At 39.7% G+C, this 19,606-nt stretch overlaps 2 non-coding genes across 2 annotated transcripts; both read right to left on the reverse strand.

Annotated features, from left to right (window-relative positions):
* Nucleotides 1–8,536: 8,536 nt before the first annotated feature.
* Nucleotides 8,537–8,629, reverse strand: trnar-ucu (transfer RNA arginine (anticodon UCU)). Its single transcript has 2 exons — nucleotides 8,593–8,629; nucleotides 8,537–8,572 (listed from the first exon to the last, which is right to left on the reverse strand). It is a non-coding gene; the product is annotated as a tRNA-Arg (tRNA).
* A 10,101-nt stretch (nucleotides 8,630–18,730) lies between these two features.
* Nucleotides 18,731–18,824, reverse strand: trnai-uau (transfer RNA isoleucine (anticodon UAU)). The gene is made up of 2 exons: nucleotides 18,787–18,824; nucleotides 18,731–18,766 (listed from the first exon to the last, which is right to left on the reverse strand). It is a non-coding gene; the product is annotated as a tRNA-Ile (tRNA).
* Nucleotides 18,825–19,606: the final 782 nt, after the last annotated feature.

Below are 19,606 nucleotides of genomic sequence, written 5' to 3' on the forward strand. Positions count from 1 at the left end.
CAAGAATACATACAGTGCTAACCCAATAATTCTTGTCAGGTTCTCCAACAAATCTGCGTTGTTATTTTAACATGTTTCAGCTGAGGGTGCAACAGGAGTAAAAATGAATTTTCCCGCCAGCCATTCAAAGACCAAATTCCATGAGTGAACATTATTTTCTCAGATGTTGCCGGAATTGGACTTTGCTGGTGGTATTGAATTATGTCCACAACTGTTGTAGTAGTTCCTTCTTGAAATTCGACACGTGCAAAGCACTCGTAATATCATAGATGTTAAAGTTTGCTGAGTCTATTCGAGTCATGGTGTGTATCCCTGCCTATCATTGGGAGACGGGTAGCTTTTTTACACTCAGATTCCAATCTTCAATGCTTTGTGTGAGAGCTTACATAACTTTCATTTTCTCACAATTTCTGACGATTGTTCCAAAGGGGCACCCTGTCAATTCCGAATACTTTTCAAAAATCTGCCTGCATGTTTGATTATTGTCATTTCATTTAGAAAAAGTTCAATATTGATCATAACTAAAGAAAATAATGATCACGAACAAAAAAGGGATAAAGATGCAAGTCGATCTTGAATCAGAGCTGGGTGAAACGGGCTTCTGTTCTGATATGGTTGTATGAGAAACAGGAGGAATCGCCAATCTCCTATAGAACATGAGTTGAATCAGGAGTGAGACATTTAGTATACTCGTGCATATGTCAACGCCTGACCTACATCGTAAAACTAACATTAAGTTGTCAGAGACATTCATTTATATACAAACAAGAGACAGACCAAGTAATAATTCTACATTAGTTCAGGTGGGTAAACCTGAACTAACTAACTAATAAACCTTTTAATAATTCTACATTAACGTGTCCTACATTGATCAGACTAATTGACATGGTCTGATTCAGAGCCTGTGCAGTTCGTGCTAATTACAACAAGAACAGTTCTGATCCCTCATCACCGAACTGAACACAAGTTCAGCTGTTCTCCAGTTTTGTTACGCATGGTTTTTCATTGCAATTGAGTTTAGAGCTGGAGCTGATCTCCAGACAGTACAGTGTTTTGGGTAAGTTGTCGAAATTCGCATGAGGCTGCAGACAACTTACCCAAAGTGTTTTCTATAGCTTTCAGGTGGAGTTCATTTATATAAAAGAACGTAAGTGGTATAAACGCAACAAGCCAGACGGCAGTCGAACCTCTAATTTTCTGACGCGAGGCCTGACGCGTTATTCATTATGCCACTGACCCTGCTATTGTAGTGCTAAAAAAACACGTTTTCTACATTTATGTCTGTTCACTCTAAAAACTCTAAAAAAGACAAAGGGTTTGTGTGTCGCGCTAAAATTCCGCTTCATTTCGAATGCAAATTAAAACCGTTTTCTTCCAAGAAATCATAGATTTGTCACATCCTTCATACTATACTTCTCTCTTGTATTAGTAAAGCATTTTGATTTAAACTGAACAATATATGAAAGGTTTCATCTATACACTTACACATAATAAGTATACGAATAAATACTCGGAAGAAGCCGCAGCTCAGGTATTAGAGAGATTTAAAATCGGATCGGAGGATTTAGAGTCCAGACTGCAAACCAACAGCTTACACAGGTCTTTTATAGAACCGTTTTGATTTCCTTTGCTTTGTCCCTGTGATGTCATTGTCCTGCTCGCAGCCGAGCCCGACACACGTCTGTTTTTTGTCGCTGGGCGCACACCCTGCGGTCCATGCGGGTCCTAATACCCCAGTACAATGAAGGGGACCCTAAACGGTAAACAGGTGCCGTCCTTCGGCTGAGACGTAAAACCGAGGCCCTCTGTGATCATTCAGGAGAATGGTGGTGGTGGAGGGGAGTCCCCATTACCTGTAAAGCGCATTGAGTGGAGTATCCAGAACAGCGCTATATAAGTGTGCGCAATAATAATAATAATAATTATTATTATTATTGTAATGTAAAATGCAATAAAAAATAAAAAAATATCAAACTTTGATTCAAAATAGATTAATATAAAAACTGATAAAGCTAATGCTTTTTTCAGGGCTATAGCTGTAGCTGCGAGAAGCTTAAAAGCGCACAAGTGATCTGTCTTTCGTCAAAGTAATTGCCGGAGCAGTAAGACGCAGAGCACCATCCAGCAGCTGTAGACGATGTTCGGAGAAGAGCTAATTCTGTTTTTAGCACGGGGAGTGAGAATGAGCTCAGTCCGGCTCCGAGCAGAATCCATCCTGGTTTGGTTACAGTGCGCCTGAGGATCTTTGGATCGCAACGTAAAAAAAACAATTGCTCACATCGTGTGACTTCCACGACAGGAAGGAAAGATATCACTTAAAAAAATCAGAACTGAAGATTTGGATCCTGGGCCTCAATTTGATCAAATTATTAAAATAATACATGCAGTATGGGGTATTTTCTTGTTTTACATTTTTGCGATTTTATATCGAACCTGGTATACTCCCAAAAGTGCACAGTAGCTTGTACTGTGTGCCCTGTTTGCCTTTGTAAGCATTTGTTTAAAAAATAAGTTCACAATACGATAAAAACACAGAAAGCACAAACTTCATAATACAACGATACAAAATCAATACCAAATCATTATGCCAATTAAGTACCTATCCTTTGAAAACAGAGAACACCTTTATATCTACAAAAAACTTGACATTTGTATGTATTTTTGAATTACAAAGCAGACAGAGTAGTCCCTTAAGACAATCAGACGTGGGCTGAATTCGGAACAGGAACCTCTACTTCGTCGTTTATTTAACTTTTGATAAATGTCTGAATGAAACAGATTCGCTTTTTTAACTCTTTGATTAAAGTACACAAAAAGCACCTTCCTTCGAGCTGGAATCGAACCAGCGACCTAAGGACTCCCTGCTAATTCTCCTACACTCCTCCTCTCGACCAACTGAACTATCGAAGGGATGGCGGTAGGCTCTCTGGCACATACTGTCCAATGGAGTGAAATGTTCCGGGTGATTTAAATCCCACTTCGACATCAAGTTTCCAACTCGTTTCCTTAGTCTTGTTTACCTTGAATTTAAGCCACGAACCAGGATTCTACTGTATAAACTTCCAGGGATATTACAAAATGTTTGATGGGGCATCAATCATTCCAGGCGGAAATTGACTCCTTTTTTTTCTCGAGGGATCATATTAAACATTTCATTAGTATCGAGAGGAGGATCACCATGAGACACAAAACAAACAGTTTCTTTCTGTCTTTATTAGAAAGTAGCGTTTGTGCTACATTAATAATATTTTCGTGGAAATAAAGAAGTTTCGAAATGTGGTTTTGAGTTAAATATTAGCGTGTTCATGTAATTAGTTTGTGTTTGTCATTACTATATATATATATTGCCATGTTACTAGAATTTGTAACTGAAGTTTACTAGTTGTGTTTTTATGATGATTAGCCATTTGTTGATTACAATATTGTATATAATGTATAATTTGAACTACATATTTTTCAGGTGTGAATAATTGTATATTTTAAGAATAAATTTCTAAAATAAATCATTGGCTTTATTTACTAGTTTCTACACCTATAAAAATCTTTCTTTGATGTATAATAGACCTTTAACTATATATGTATAGTAGTCTTCTAAATTTATCCGTATAATAGAACTACAACCATTTATGTATAATAAACATATAATCATAGATGTCTAATTGACGTATAACGATATACGTATATTAGAATTTCATTCTAGACCAGTTACGGAGCACAGTTACACGTCTGGTATGCGTTTAATAGTCGTATATTCTACATCTTTTGCCCACTGGGATGTGCCGATTTTAACTTGGCAAACCAAGATACACATTTTCTAATGAAACATTAATTAAAAGAGTTTGTTTCTCGAAAGCGTGTTATGTAAAAAAAGAGAAAAACGAAAATATATGGATGGTAATCTTTCAAAGCTGAAGATTTTACTTTTGAAAAATTGACATTTTATGTACTGTATGCAGATGCATTCGCTGGTTTTAGAACTTTGCTGTACTTCCTGAATCATTTTCAGTATTATAAAGTGGGTGTAGATTTTTCTTTCAGGTTAGGACGCGAGTGTGTACATGTGTTTGATTTTCGTTTCACTGATTCTCATTGAAGATTTGGGAATTAACGACGAAAGAATCAGTTGCCTCGGAAAGCAGAAGGTTTGGTTCTCAACGATATTGAAGACACGCCCATGTAGAGCAGCGGGTGATGATTTGTGCTATAAAAGACCAAGTGCTCAAAGTGACGTCTGCGTTTACCGTTTAGACTTTTCATCTCGGGCGCACTTTTAGAAAGCAAAGATAGAGCAGTTGTGTTGAATCACATTATAACAGCTGTCAGCAGAGTGGCGCAGCGGAAGCGTGCTGGGCCCATAACCCAGAGGTCGATGGATCGAAACCATCCTCTGCTATGTACACTTTATGCACGATTGATAAGCATACCATCAGTTTAATGAAGTGCATTAAAACTGTTTTTTTCTCTCGTGTGTATGAAAGCTTCACACTTAAGGTACTCTTTCATCTTTACCAATAGCAGATGCCCAAATGTATCTTTGGTTGTTCTGCGATCCTTCATAGTTTCCTCAATTCCTTCAAATGAACATCCATATCAAAGCAATTATGTATATATATATAACAATTAAGGTACATATTAAAAATATCAACGCACATTTGTATAATGCTCATTTAATAATGATTGTCAAGGATTGTCAAGTTCTCCAACAAATCTGTGTTCTAATTTTAAAATATTTTTGCTAAGGATACAACTGGTGTATAAATGAATTCTCCCAACAGCCAGTTAAAGAAAAATTCCACACGTGAAGATGGTTTTCTTGGACATTGACTTAGGTACTTATTTGTTTACTTGTTGTAGTTGCACACGAGTAAAACACGAAGATTTCCTGCCACATTCAAGAGGGTTTGCGAAGAAATCCCTTCAATTTTTAGCGGAGATTTTGTTTACATCATCACAATCTGAAGCACGTCCCTGAGTACGTTTGACCCACCAGCCCTTTGTTTAACAGCTGCACAGGGACACATTCCCGTTGCTTTTCACAACTCACATGTTTGTAGTTAAAGAAAATAAAATACTGTCATTTTCCTGCCAGCTGGCAGTATTTCTTCTGCACTGACCAAGAGTAACCAAGAACTTCATTTCATCTTTCGCAGGCTGTAATCTACAGAAAAGGAAGTGAATACTTGTATTAAGCTAAATCAAGCCGACGGAGTTGCACTGCTGTTGTTTTTCTCCACTTTTCGTTAAAAGGAGAAAAAAATCACTGGCATTTTTTGGAAGCATTTCTTCTGTCCTGAGAAGCAAGATTTGTATTTTATCTTTCAGAAGTTGTATGAATTTCTTGAAGTTCAGAAACAACTTGTTCCAGAAAAGAAATTAACACTTGCTTCAAAGTAAATCAAGATGTCGGTGTCTCTTGCTGTGTGTGCTCTTATCTGTCCATCTCTCTCTCCTCTTCTCTCTGGCAGTCTGTGCAGAGTATCTGAAGGGGATGTAACACCACTTGGAAAAGAAAAAAATTCTCAGGAAAATTCTCAGGCAGAATAAAAAATCATTATTCTCTTCTCAGTCAGATTCACAGCTCAGACTCACACTCAGACAGGATCTCAACTCCGTACTGCTCTCTATCCTCACAATCCAGAACCAGAAGATATTCAGACAATCAGTGCTGCTACATGAACAATATCAGACAGAACAGCCTGGACTCATGTCACATTTCCCCCTTTTATCTTTCCTCCCAGCCCTCTTAGAGACATAGAAGAGCTCCTGGTTCTCCTCTCTGTGAACTGGGCTCAGGGGTCACTGATCTGGCAGTTGTGGGCTCTGTTCCAGGTCGAAAGCAAGAAGGATCTATTAACGCTTTCCAGGACTTCCAGCCCTTCAGTATTACTTTCTTTACTGTATGTCAGCCTCCCAAAATGTTTATAAATGTTTTATGAGTGTGGAATTATCTTATTATTTATATACAGTATTTATGTAATAAACACCAGTAGTGACACTATGATCGGTATATTGATTATTTGTAGCCGATGGTCCGATGGTCGTGTCTACAATAGTGACCATTTGACCAGTCTGTAGCTCTGAGCAGTGGGACTCAGATCACACAGAAGACCTGTCTGTGTGATTCCATACCAGCCCTGGGATTCAGCTACTCTCACAAATGTCTCACAGACCGTCTTATAAATTTACAATTAGATGAAGTCATGTAACAGTTTTACAGATAATTTAAATAATCAGACAGCAGTTTTGGCAGTGGATACATCTCCACATGGGGGAAAGAAACTGAAATATATGTGCTCACTGTAAAGTAGGAAGAGGTGGTCAGACAAGCAAAACAACTTTGCAGATAATGTGAAGTGACATTGTTTTGTGTCAATCAGCTCACAGATTTCGCTTCATGTGCCTTAAGCTGTGCAATCTGTATGGTTGTTGAATGAGATTGATTTCTTCACAAGCCCAGTCAATTGCCAGGTGGAGAGCTTGCCGACACACACCTTCATGAAGACTCTCTTTAAGATTTCATTGTCAGGTCGCCTCCTTTGCATACAATAGTAGCACCGACACTAAGAGAAAGGATGCGAAATAGCGTTTATCAAGCGATTGCAGTGTTTGTTTGACTGAGGATCCTTGTGTGCTGAACTGGCCTCTGGAGAAGTGTAGTGCAGTAAAACAGAAGGTTTGTGTCACTCAAGATTGTTACAGAACAGAACAATACAATTACAATACTTTTCTGAGAGTAAATATTACTGGTGCATCACAGTTCCTATAATGGTGAAAACAGGAGCACCTTCTCTACATTTTTGACTGAAGTATTTAAATGGAAAGAAATACTATCACTATGCAATTCATAAATGCAATTGACCTCCTCTAAATTTTCTAGTTTGATGAAACAATGTATGGAATTAGGTGACAATATCGGAATTCATTCAAATGCACAGGATTAATTTTCAGCAACAAAAAAAGTGCTCGGAAATATTTTACAAGAATGAAACCTTACATTCACCTAAATAAACATTCACCATCTACATTAGCAGAGAACAGTAGGACAGAAGGTTAGTGTCACTGGACACTGCGTCAGAGAGGCCGATCTCTTCTCCCTCATTATGCAGGCTTACCCACTCATGATGAACTGTCCTCCAGCGATACTCAGCTGCCATCATCGACTCAGACATGACGTTCATGTACATATTATACCTTAATATGGTACTGCGTTACAATAATTTGATCAAAACAACTGGTGAAAAAAAAGATAAAGACTTTGTCCAAAAAAGAAGCATTTATACCTTTCCTCTCCTACCAGCCATTACAAGTCACCTAGTTTTTAATTTAGAGGTGGATTAAAGCTCTAGTCTCTTTGGGGGTGTGAGTTGGAATCCCACTGCTGCCAAATATCTCCAACTATCTCAGTGTTAAGAAGCAAAAAACACACATTTGCTGCAGAAGTAACAGGAGAATTTGTGCCATTCAGCCTCATAGCGTGATGTCATTTTCTCATGCTCATTTTTAGATGCTTGTGATCGAATCTATGATTCTTATGAGTGTGCCCTCCATAAAGGTAGCACAGATATAACGTGCCAAGTTTTCAGAGAATCGCATTAAATACAGGTCAGAAGAAGGCGACAAAGTGTCCGCTAGGCAGTTCAGCTATTTCAACGGTGTTCTCTGTTGTTTAGGTCCAGAATGACACCCGTTACAACCAGGAAACACACAGTGTCAGGCATCAAAAAGACTTCCCAAAACCCTGATCCTCTCCTTGATCCGGTGATGGCATCCAGACATATCCTGCAACAAAGCCAGGATACGGTCTTCAACAACACGAGTGAAAGGCTAATTCCCAACCTTTGCAATCCTTTGCAAAGAAGGACCGCATGTGCTCAGTGTTAAATGCGCTGTTCATTATTATTATTAATAATAATAATCTATACATTATATAGTGCCTTTAAAGGTGGCTTTTCAAAGTGCTTTACAGAATGAAACCAATAAAGTTAAAAAATACACAAGATAAGCAGGATGAGAATACACAGTTAGAGGAGACAATAGATGGTGGTATTAAATACAGTAGGAACAGAGGGGTAAAGAATAGTTCATTAAAGGCTCTTCTAAAGAAGAGGGTTTTGAGTCTGGATTTGAAGGAGTTTAGAGAAGGTGACTCTCTGATATCCTTGGGAATAAAGATCCAGAGCTTTGGTGCAAAACAGGAGAAGGCCCTGTCACCCATAGAGTGTAGATGGACTGGGGGACAGATAGGAGACCAGAATTAGAAGAGCAAGGTTGTGAGGTGGGGAGTAGGGCGATAACCCAGACAGGTACTGTGGTGTCAAGCCATGGAGAGCCTTATAGGTGAGCATGAGGATTTTGAAGTTGACAGGAAGCCAGTGCAAGGAGTCCAGGACAGGAGTAATGTGATCACAGTCCAGTGCTAATTTCTTTCTTGTGGCTGCTGGTTCATTTTCAACTGTGGACTCTTAAGAAGTCCTTTATTTGACTTGATCAACACTAATCCCTAGAGGATTTTGAAAGGTTGAATCAAAATGATACATGACTCTGGTGGGACTCAAACCCACAACCTTTGAATGACTTCATTCTATCAAAGCCTAGAAGTCCAATGCGCTCTCCATTGCGCCACAGAGCCAACCAATACATCGCTATATAAAACAGCTACAGAAAGCTGTAACTCATGCTTCTCCCGTTGTCTTTAAATTAAGCTCCATAAATATTGACAATGAGTGGCCTGTTGTCTACGAATAGATACCACTGGGATTCACACCCAGGGTCTCCTGGTTTTTAGTGAGGCGGCTTAACCAGCTAAGCCATGGTGCCAAACCTGCTAAATGTTATCCACAACTTCAACCACCTGTGAGAAACGGGCAACTGCAGTGTTACGCCTGCTGGCTCAACAGATAATCCTTTTCGAAGTTTAAGGAGAGGATTTCTTTGTCAATTCAATTAAAAATTTTAGAAATGCTGAAGATTGATGTGTTTCACGCGCAGAAATATTTTATCGTTACGTACTTTTTCTGTGCAGTTAGTTCTCCTTCAACTCCGCCCAACAACAGAGGTCAGTTTTAATACAGGAGTAAAGGCACATTGCACATCTGCAAAACATCACATACAGGTTTAGGGAGAGCTACATCAGTGATTGGAAGGTAGGAAGTTTCGGGTCACTTTTTTATTATAGATTCAAGCAGCCCTGAATACCTTTTCAAGAAACATTTCAGAATCCCAGTCACGTCCAGTATGATTGCTACACAGGTCTACAGTATACAATCAGAATACTGTTTGTGCATTATATAAAACACACCGCCCAAAGCATTTCTAAAACAGGAATTACATGTTTCTGAATGGCCCTCCTTTATAAATAAAATAAAAGGTCTGAAGCCTGCTCCAAAGAAGCACTATATTCAGAGCTGACAAAGATGTGATAGGAAACATCTCGGAAAACGAAGATGCAGTCATTTCCACGCGTCGCACAACAAGAGCTGAACCCACCCGACTTTCTCCAAAAGAGTAAGGTGTAAGGAGTGTGGCTGGGTGGTCTAAGTGCTGGGTTTGTGCTCCATTTTCTTCACTGGGTTAGGTTTGAATCTTGCCGCTGCTAAGTGTTGGTGGGTTAAGACCTTCCTTCTATTGCGACGTCAATGGGTAAAAGCTTTGCTTGGCAGTCTGTCGAGAGACTGAACTAGGTGTTTCAAGATAGTCTTTGTCAGCTTAACATCAAGGCATAAAAAAGCATCAGCAATGCTCTTTGGTCCCTTCAGCATTATGCAGGGAACAACATCTGCCGTGATCACTTTTGAGTCAGTGTGAATCGTAGTGTGCCGCAATTGTTTTTAAAATTGGTTCTGTAGTGTAAGAAAAACCGGCCGTTCAGGGACGCCAAATATGTAACTGTAGTGGCTCTCTGAAGGCACCAGTTCTGTAGGGTTTGGGCATTTACTGAGACAATTATTAATTGTAGCAGTAAATCACAAAGTTGATTCTTTTGATGGCTTTAGAGTCCAACCATGCGACATAACTCAAACAACGCACACACACAGGTGCTAATACACGAGGATACATTTATTAATACATAGAATATGCATGTAAACCTAACAGATCTTATCGAGAGGGTTATCAGAATACAAAAGATATATATTCAATCAGTTACAAAGTGTTACACATATCAAGAGGACATACGTTCAGTATATCATTCATTAAGACTGTTTCGTAAAGTGAACTTGGTTACAACTTCTACATTAGATACTCAAAACAAGTACATAACTCTTAGGAATTAAATTGATATCAACTGGTTTGGATAACAATTGAATTCTCAAGCTGTAATGCAGTGAAGTTGAATACTCATCCAATTTCTGGGGATTCAGATCTCCTGCGGGCACAAAGAAACAGTTGCAGGCTGTTGCTGTCCAATCCGCGCTCTCTGGCTCGGTGCCAGGCTGTGCTGTGCGGCTTGTGACGGTGCACTGCTGATGCTCACTGTTGGCTTTAACTAGCAAAGTTTGTGCACAGGAGAAAAGATGACTGTGGGTCCCAGAAAGTCAGGAAGAGGACCGGTTCGTTCCTGATGAAGAGCTAGTTCTGAATAGTGATTCAGCTGTCCACAGTTCCGACCTGTTCACGAGGCCTGCTGCTGGTTACTCTCTGGCAACCTCCACTCTAGACTCTAAGAACAAAGGAAAGTTCTGGCACTCGGACACACTGGCCGTTCCGTGGTTGTCCGGGCTGAGTCTCAGGATGGTCAGGAGGCACGCTGCGAGAATGTCCTGCCCTTGGGAGCCTTCTGCTCCTGGGCCGTCCTGCCCTGGAATTCTCCTTTGAATTCCCTTTAGAACAGTCCACAGAATCCTCTCCAGAATCTTACTGATCTCACTGAATCTCCCTGAATCTCTGTGTTGCCTGTTTTTACCTGGAGGAACTTCAGCTCGTTGATTGGCTGAAAGTTCCATGGGCATCAGAGTCCCACGTGGGTTACTCGGCCCTACCAGCCCCTGATTGGTTGATCAAGGTGAGATATGAGTCACTTACTCCTGACACTTAGGAATGCAGTCCAGATGTCCAACTGGCACTCCCTAGACAGATAGGCACCAATGGATGACCATTGATCATGATAGCCAGGCTTAGCTAAGTGCATCCCCCTTTGGGAGCTGTCCTTATCAGGAACCTTAAATCAGCCTGCATGAATAGTTTCTCTGTGGCTGCACCACAGAGATGAACAGAGAAATGGGGCCTCATTTGGGAAGGCTCAGAACACTTAATTCTTTCTTATTAATAAGCCTCGCCGCTACAGTAGGCATGGTGCATTTGTCTGTGAAACTTGAATGCTGTGCTTTTTCACGCAGAATCATTGGCAGGAGCAAAGCTTATTCAATCTTTGCGCACAGCGCTCTATCAGAAATACTTTGTCCAAGTTTTGAAGAGATTGTGGGATTCTCTGCACACGTTCACATCGCGTACCTCAAACAACACCACCATTCGATGGGAAATTGATTCTACTTCTTGCAGTTGTTCCTGTGGTTGCGATAGTTACAAAGTTGCACTTTCCTCCACCTTCTGCTATAGTATTCATTGGGTGAGCTTCATCAATTGGCTCAGAAAGGTCAACTGTGCTTTGGAAAAAATCAGCAGCAGTATCTTTATTTTGTCGGTGAGTATGGCTGTCTTTTAAAGCACATGAAAAACACGAGTTTGTGGATTTCTCCAAATAGCAACGAATTCAGTTGTGCAGAGCTTTACTGCTTTCAGAGGGTCTTTTACCGACGTTGCTGTAGTAGAGAAGTGACATAATCACAAACGCAACCATTTGTGCTGGCTGTTTAACTAAGTATTAAGCTTTTTTAACTATCACATGATTTTAACTAATTTAACATCATCTCCAGAAGAGCACCTCGCACTGCTCACTGAGCTGATGTATGTGCCCATTTCTCAAAAAATTAAATATCATCTGAACTGATTTTTTTCTACTTTAAATGCTTTCCTACTCTTTTAATATTTCAGTTAAATCTTTTATTTTGAAGTACTTTCCATTGATATTAATCCTAGTCCCGATGAATGATTCTGGGACATGGTGCGTCTTGAATAATGTTCTTATAGGTTTCAGTTTGGAAAAGTGCGCTCTCCAGAAGCTACCGAAACCTCTAATGGTCACACAAAGCTTAATGCAATAGCAACGTTTGGGGTTGAAAAAGAATATAACTTGCTATGAATACGAACACTGTTCCAGGAGGCGTGTAAGGACTATTTTGGCTCAGATCACCAATTTACCTTACATTTCTACTCCATTAATATCGCTATTGAGTGCTAAAGGTAGGTCCTGGCAATACTTCTTGAGATCTTCTTTAGAAAAATTTAAAAATATATATTTCCAGTACTAAAAAAAAAGTAAAAAATACTGATTACGTGCAACTGATAAAATCTCTCTTCCAGGGACGTTGTAGCTACATGCAAATTACAATGGAAAACTTTATCAGCTTTAAAAGTTTCTTTTACATTTATAAGACGATCAGCATGACACTCAAAACATACCTGTATTCAGTAAGCGGTGAGTCTGCTGGCTGAGCAAGTTGCCTCCTCTACACACAATAGCAGCCCCGACGCTAAGATAAATGAAAAAAAATTGCTTTTATTGGGCACTTTTCATATCCGATGAGCTTGACATCTCCCAAGGGCGATGGAGTTTTTTTGCGACACTTACAAGAGAAATCATGTAAGGGAAAAATGTATTTTTTTCATGGAGAAAACGTGCACCAGGAAATGTTTTGTTTTGAAGAAGTGATTTAACATGATACATGACCTAATTTACTAGAGTAAATGCTCACACTGCAAGGTCTGCTTTACTACAAGAGAGAAGTAGAGTGAAAGATGTCATAATTGCACTGCGTTGTTGAAGAAAACATCTTTTTCTTTGAATTCTAAATCAATCAGAATTTCAAAGTGACACACAAACCCTTTGTCTGTATTAAAGAGATGATATTTTAAAACTGATAAAAATGTAGAAAACACGTTTCTCACTTAGAAATTTAGGATGGGATTATTACTATTACTAGTAATTACTAGTTGCAGTGCTGAACTCACCATGGTGCAAATCAGTTACATGATTGGCCAGTGGTTTCATGGATAATGCGTCTGATTTTGCATCATGAGATTGGAGGTTCGATTTCTACCGGGTTCGTGTGTTTTTAAATCAGGCTACTCAGAAATAGAAGTCCATTATGTGAATGAACCGCACCTGAAAGCAAACGTTGGTCGGGTTTCCTTCTTTCCAGCATGAAATAGCAAATCGTTACAAAAAGCACCAGCTAATGTCCAATAGCATTAGTCATTTTAATTAACATGAATATACTGTAAGGTCTTGGTACATGGGATTGGATTTCATCCACAATTTAAAAAAGGGCAAATTATATTTATAGGCTTCAGACACATTTGAATACAAAAGTGACCTAAAACTCTGTAACTTTCAGGTTAGTTTGAACCTGTAATGAAAAAGGGGCCTGAAACTTCCATTCTGTGATGTAACTGTCTCTAAAGTTGGACGTGATGTTTCACGGATGTGCAGTGTGCCTTTTCTCTTGTCATGTTCAAAATGACTTGCTGTGTAATTTCCTGAATGCGTGTCCTGTACTGCTCTGTTATTTCATTTAGATTATCTACGTGGTGTACAGATAAAACCAAACTGCAAGGTCTAATTCCTGGGTTCGGCACCAGCTGAACCTGAACATACATCATCCGATCTCAACATGATTTGAACACACAACCTTTTGATGTGGTATCAGATGCACTACCATCACACCACTCCCCATAAGTGCTTTTAATTCCCCCAAGGAGAAAAATATATTTTTTTCATTCTCTCCTGTGAGAAGCGCCGCTCTTCCAACGAGGGTCTCTTCTTCCCAGACCACAGATTATTTTTCCTGTCCGGCTCTCACACAGAGAGCAGACACACTGTCTCCACTAATGAGTTTACTACATCTATAGATCTGACCCCCTTACAGCCCTGATATTCCTGGACAGGATCCCATATTGAGCAGTATTTCTCACGTTCTGAACTTACAGTGTGTACACAATATACTTTATACACAAAGTAAGTGTTTTCGTAACTCTTGGACGTTTTGTCAAAATGTTACTGGCATGCCAAAATTGCCCCCTCAACTGAACAGTCCCACCCCCCTCAGTTTTGGATAAAAGGTTTGGATAAAAAGTTTTTGAACACTTTCACTTACTTAACTTGAGCCGTAAAAAATAGTTGTACTTTGTCAATGGTCAGATAACTACACTAACCCCGAATTCACAGTTACTACATCAGACTGTTTGATGTGCAGGAGGGCTATCTGTCCAGGAACAGCACGTTACATAGTGTCTATGTTTTGGGGTGTCAACATTATTATGACCTTATTTGCTCAGGTGGACCAATGCCTTGCAGTAGTTTATCCTTATACTTACAATCGTTATATAACAAGGACTGTAGTTATAGAAGTTTGTACTTTCTGTTGGTTTTACAATGATTTCTTAATGATTCAGAACCTCGTTACCGTTGATGTTGTTGCAAAAATGAACACATATGGTTGATGCTCCAGGCAAAAATAATCACGTGAGTTCTGATGAACGTGGAACTGTTCTTCATCACTAAATACCAGATTGCTTGTCGTTATCTTCTAACATGAAATACTAATCAGTGGCATGCTTGCGAGAATTCACTTGGATGGTTGCAATGGCTCCGTTTAAACCGAAATATCACTACCCCCCTCAGGATTTCAGACCCCCCCCCCCTACAGATCATTCCCCTGGCGCCAGTCCTGGGTATAATGATGAACATAGCTGCCTTGCAAGCAGTGAATCTGGGTGTGATTCCCACCTGACCCATCAACAAACCTTTTCCAATGAGTCTTTGATCAATTTAAAAAAGTCTTGAAGCTGGTAGGCTAGGGAAGAAGCACTGTTTGAGTGCACTGAGGAAAATGTGCTACTGTGCTGTGCTGCTCCATTAGCGCAATTGGTCAGGTTGTGGTGCTTTTATAGTGGAGTTATACCGAGGTTGTGAGCTCAATCATCACGTGGAGTAGGTTCCGTTTTCAGCTGCAGAAACGTGCTGTTGAATTTATGTCGGTTCTTGTGTTACTTTTTCCTCTCGATGGAGCTGTATTAATGCAGGCACACCTGCTTCCATGTCAAGTTATTTTATCGTTACTTACAAACCAACACACTGCAGACACCTCTGATATTGTCACTGCTTGTGGGCCACGTGTTCCTGCTGTCAGCCTACCATGATCATACACCTATAGAAATATTACTGCTGTAGTACAGGAGCGAAGAAACAAAACGAAAGCACACAAAGTTTAAAAAGGTCAAAATGTGTCAAAGCCCTTCCTCGAGGAGAATGGGGTTCAAACCTACTTGTGCAGAGTATCATGTATTAAGAGGAGATTGCCTTAACCACTAGGCCACCTCCATACACACTTCAGCCCCCTCCGGACATGAGTTGCCTCTTTCCCCATACTCAAGGGTAATTTTCCTCTTCCACCTACAATTTCAACATTTACCTTGTGAGATGTCAAACCACAGAGCCTGTGCTGCGCTTCAGTGTTAGCTGTAGTGGACACCCCATTGAACATAAAAAGCATATTGAGCTCCTTGGACATAAGCCATTTCTCGTCACTTGCTCAGCGAGCAGGCTCAGCGCACACTGAATGCAGGTGTCTCAGAGCAATTGAGATGTGTCCAAGTGGCTGTAAAAGGGATATCTGATGCCAGTGCCATGGCTTAGTTCTCCGACGGCAGGCGTAGCGGCGCGCCGGTTGGAGTATTCTCGGTCGCATTTAATGGCAACGTCATGGCAACATCAGCTCAAACCACCAAATGGAGACAGGCGTGCCGACAAGCTGACCCTGCTGATGCGGGATTAACACTAGGCTAAGAGAATGCTGTGGCTTAGTTGGTTAAAGTGCCTGCCTAGTAAACAGGAGATCCTGGGGTTGAGTCTCAGTGGTGCCTGTCTTGCCACACAGTTTATCATTATGGAAAGCAACATGCTTCTACATTTAATTTAATCGAAGTGTTCATTTAATTTTTGGAACAACTTGTTTTTAAAAAAATCCATACAAATTGCGAAAGATAACATACTCATCTGTTTTGTCAGTGCAGAGGAATTACTGCCAGCTGGCAAGGAAACAAAAACGATTTTTTTGTCTTTAGCCAAAAACCTGTGAATGTAGAAAAAAGGTGATGTGCGTTAGTTTTTATGGCACAGTCAGTCAGCGTATCCTTCAGTTAAACATAACGTTGGTAAATCAAAAGTCCCCAGAGACGCATTTCAAATTAATCGGACCTCAACACCGTCTCCCCTAAATGTGATGGGGTTTCTTTGGATGTCCTTAAGCATCCTGATAGTTGCAGAGATTTCAAACTTTTGGCTAAAGTCAAACTACAAGAAGTTAATAGTTGAGCGCCTAAGTCAATATCACTGGGAATGTGACTATGTAAACTTAAATAGTTTTCAAAATATTGCAATTTTGTTGTAGTTTAAAAAGATATTTTAGCTGGGGATCCTCAAAAATGATGAGGGTAGAAAAGAGAACTATTCGACACCATCAGGAGTGCTTAACGTGTGATAAAAGTGTTTTTTAATCACAAAGTGAAAATAGTGAATTTGTCTTTCACTTAGATGTTCATCAAAAGCTCATTAAACAATGAAGGAGAGGCTCGTGTTCCAAATTCAATTCGTGTCTCATTATCTTGCTTTGATTTTTAAAATGTACACTGTTGACTATACACTCTTCCTAACACGATTAAAGAGCCAAGTATAGTTCAGAGGTAAAGCATCTCATGCATCGTATGAAGCTCTGTTTTCTATCACCAGCGTCTCCACTCTGATTTTTTTTTAAGCGCGATATCTTTTCTGTGATTTCTTTCGTTTGAATGCTCTCATGTGTGAATTTCAGCACAACACATAAACTCGTTTGTCTGTTTTAAAGAGATGCAATTTTTAAAACAGACAAAATGAAAGACTTATTAACTAAATACACATAGAAAACGTGCACCTAATTGAGAAAATTTGGACTGGGGCGATGTATTATTGTAGCGGCGCAAGCTCACAGTGGTGCACTTGAGGAATGCGGTACAAGGGCCAGTGGTACATTGGATAACGCATCTGATTACGGATCAGGAGACTGTAGGATCGTAATGCTCTTAAACCCAGTACCATAACCGTAGTGTGTTCAGTCCTACACAACCTTTCTATTGACTGAATAAGCCTCCTGTTCCATCTCCATCTTCCTCCCACACATTACGGCTATTTCAGCACCGTTATTGTTGGACCACAGTCACAGATACGTAAGGGACACTATTCTGAAGAACCATCTTAAATAAATAACGTTGCAAAAGGTAACAATAATGCTTTCTTAACGTAACCTTACATTTGGCCATACAATACAATTTTCTGTACCCTCAAATAAAACAAAATCTTACTGCTTTCTCCTGAGAAACACAAGTGTAGTGTTAAATCACAATAAATAATACAACAAATATACTAAACTAACACCCAGATATGACAACACACAGCTATGACAGAACACATTGAAGACTTAAAAGCCCTTTAAATTTTTATTTCCTTAATTTCCATTCTCTTCCCTCCCCAGGATAACTGAAAACTAACTATAATAAAGACTGTATATGCATTACTTGTAATACAGCTACTAATAAAAATATACATGGAACTTAATTATTAATAAATAACACTTTTATTAGTAAATACATGTAATGATAACATTCATTGTGAATATTTGTGGTGTCTGGAAAGCAATTTTAGTTAAATATAATAATAATTTTCAAGCAAGTGGTGCATAAGCTTGTTACTTAATGAGTACATTATTTCCATTACATTCAAGACAGTTCTAATGTGATCGATTGTTCTGCTTAGTCCGCTACTAAGTAGCTTAAAACCTATGAAGAGGTGGTTTAAGCTAGACTCCTAATGCAGTAACATCTAACGGGCAGCAGCTGTTATTTTAGGTTTGTTGCAATTGAGAACAGGTTTAGTACAGAGCTGCTGACAAATTTCAGTGGAGTTTATTGTATATGGGTTTATTGCAATTGACCCATTGTAGCTACCAATCAGCAGCAAGGAAAAACAAACTTCACTTGTGCCTTTTAAAAAAAGGGAAACAGAGTAGTAGTTTATGTGGTAATTTCAGGTACAATGTAAGAACTAAAGTTATCTACTCCCATAGTAATGCGTGGGGTCCTATAAATAGAAAAAAAAATTGTAACCCGAAAACACAACAAACACAAAACAAGAAGTCTTCCAGGAACCTAGGTAAATCCCTGTAGTAGTCTAACAACTACAAAAAAAAAAAAACAAATGCAACAACTTCAAAAGAAAAAGAACATTAAAAACAAATCTGTGGAACAACAAAAACACAGAGTCTAATGCGAGAGCTTTTTCCAAGTCTTCAGTGCTCCTCTCGTCTCAGTAGACCTCTCTCATATATTTGTGTACAGGTCAGCTGGAGGTACACAGCTGATGGTAATTTAAGTAGGGAGCTGCGTCAGAATGCATGGGCTTCAAAGGAAAAAGTCAAGGTTTATTCCATGCTGAAAAGAGAAGGAAACACAATGTTTCAGCTGTGGAGCCTTATTTGATTGTGACTCGAAGTAAACCTTTACTTCTTCGTTTGATGTTAATTTATCTCCATCAGATACCTAATAATATCTCAACTTGACAGTTGCTTTCAGTAGCTAAAGACGCTGCTCCAGGTGAGGCTCGAACTCACAACCTCGGCATAACTTCGCTGTGCACTGCTGTATAAGTACCGCGCGCTGACCGATTGCGCCACTGGAGCTGTGCGAAGTGTGCTCCTCATACAGACTGACGCTGCAGAAACACAGGGTGAAAACGGTTTCGATTGTGGATCCATCTATACATGGGGAACACTGAAATAGCAAGGAGAATACAAGAAAAGAAACTGAAAGAATTGTGCTAACAGCAAAGGGAGACGGAGGGAGGTGGTCGGACAAGTAAATCAGCCTGGTAGATTGTTTGTAGCGACATTTTTGAGTCAATCGGCACACGGATTTCTCTTCATGTGCCTTAAACTGTGCAGTTTGTATTTTCGTTGTAGATAGGTTTCTTCAGACGTCCAGTAAAGTGACAATAATGGAGAACTAGCTGACGCACCCCGTCGTGAAGACCCTCTGTAAGGTGATTACACGTTTCATTTTCAAGTCGCCTCCTTTACACGCAATTGCTTCCCCGACACTGAGAGAACATGAGAAATGGCTTCAATTTTCAATGTGAAGCGCAGTTCAGGCTCGATGGCTTCACATCTCCAATCAATCAAATAAAATTGCAGTGAAGCGATCTAAATAAGACTCTGAAGTACTGGGAAAGATGATTATTTTGAGCGTGCCTCCCAGGGTCTGCTACGAGGCTGAAGTTGGCTTCTTATTCGCCAGCTTCTTATGCGTGTTTTTCGTCCCACCTTAAATGCTGCTGCTGTGATGTTATGTCGCCTTTCGCCTGTAGATGGGTCTCTTCGATCAGTACTAATCCGGCTGGAAAACTGTAGACATCTTCACTGAAAGGGAATATCCAAATAGCGACTGTCCAAACTATATTTTTGTA

The sequence above is a fragment of the Lepisosteus oculatus genome, chromosome 14 (assembly GCF_040954835.1).
Source record: "Lepisosteus oculatus isolate fLepOcu1 chromosome 14, fLepOcu1.hap2, whole genome shotgun sequence".
Classification (NCBI taxonomy): domain Eukaryota; kingdom Metazoa; phylum Chordata; class Actinopteri; order Semionotiformes; family Lepisosteidae; genus Lepisosteus; species Lepisosteus oculatus.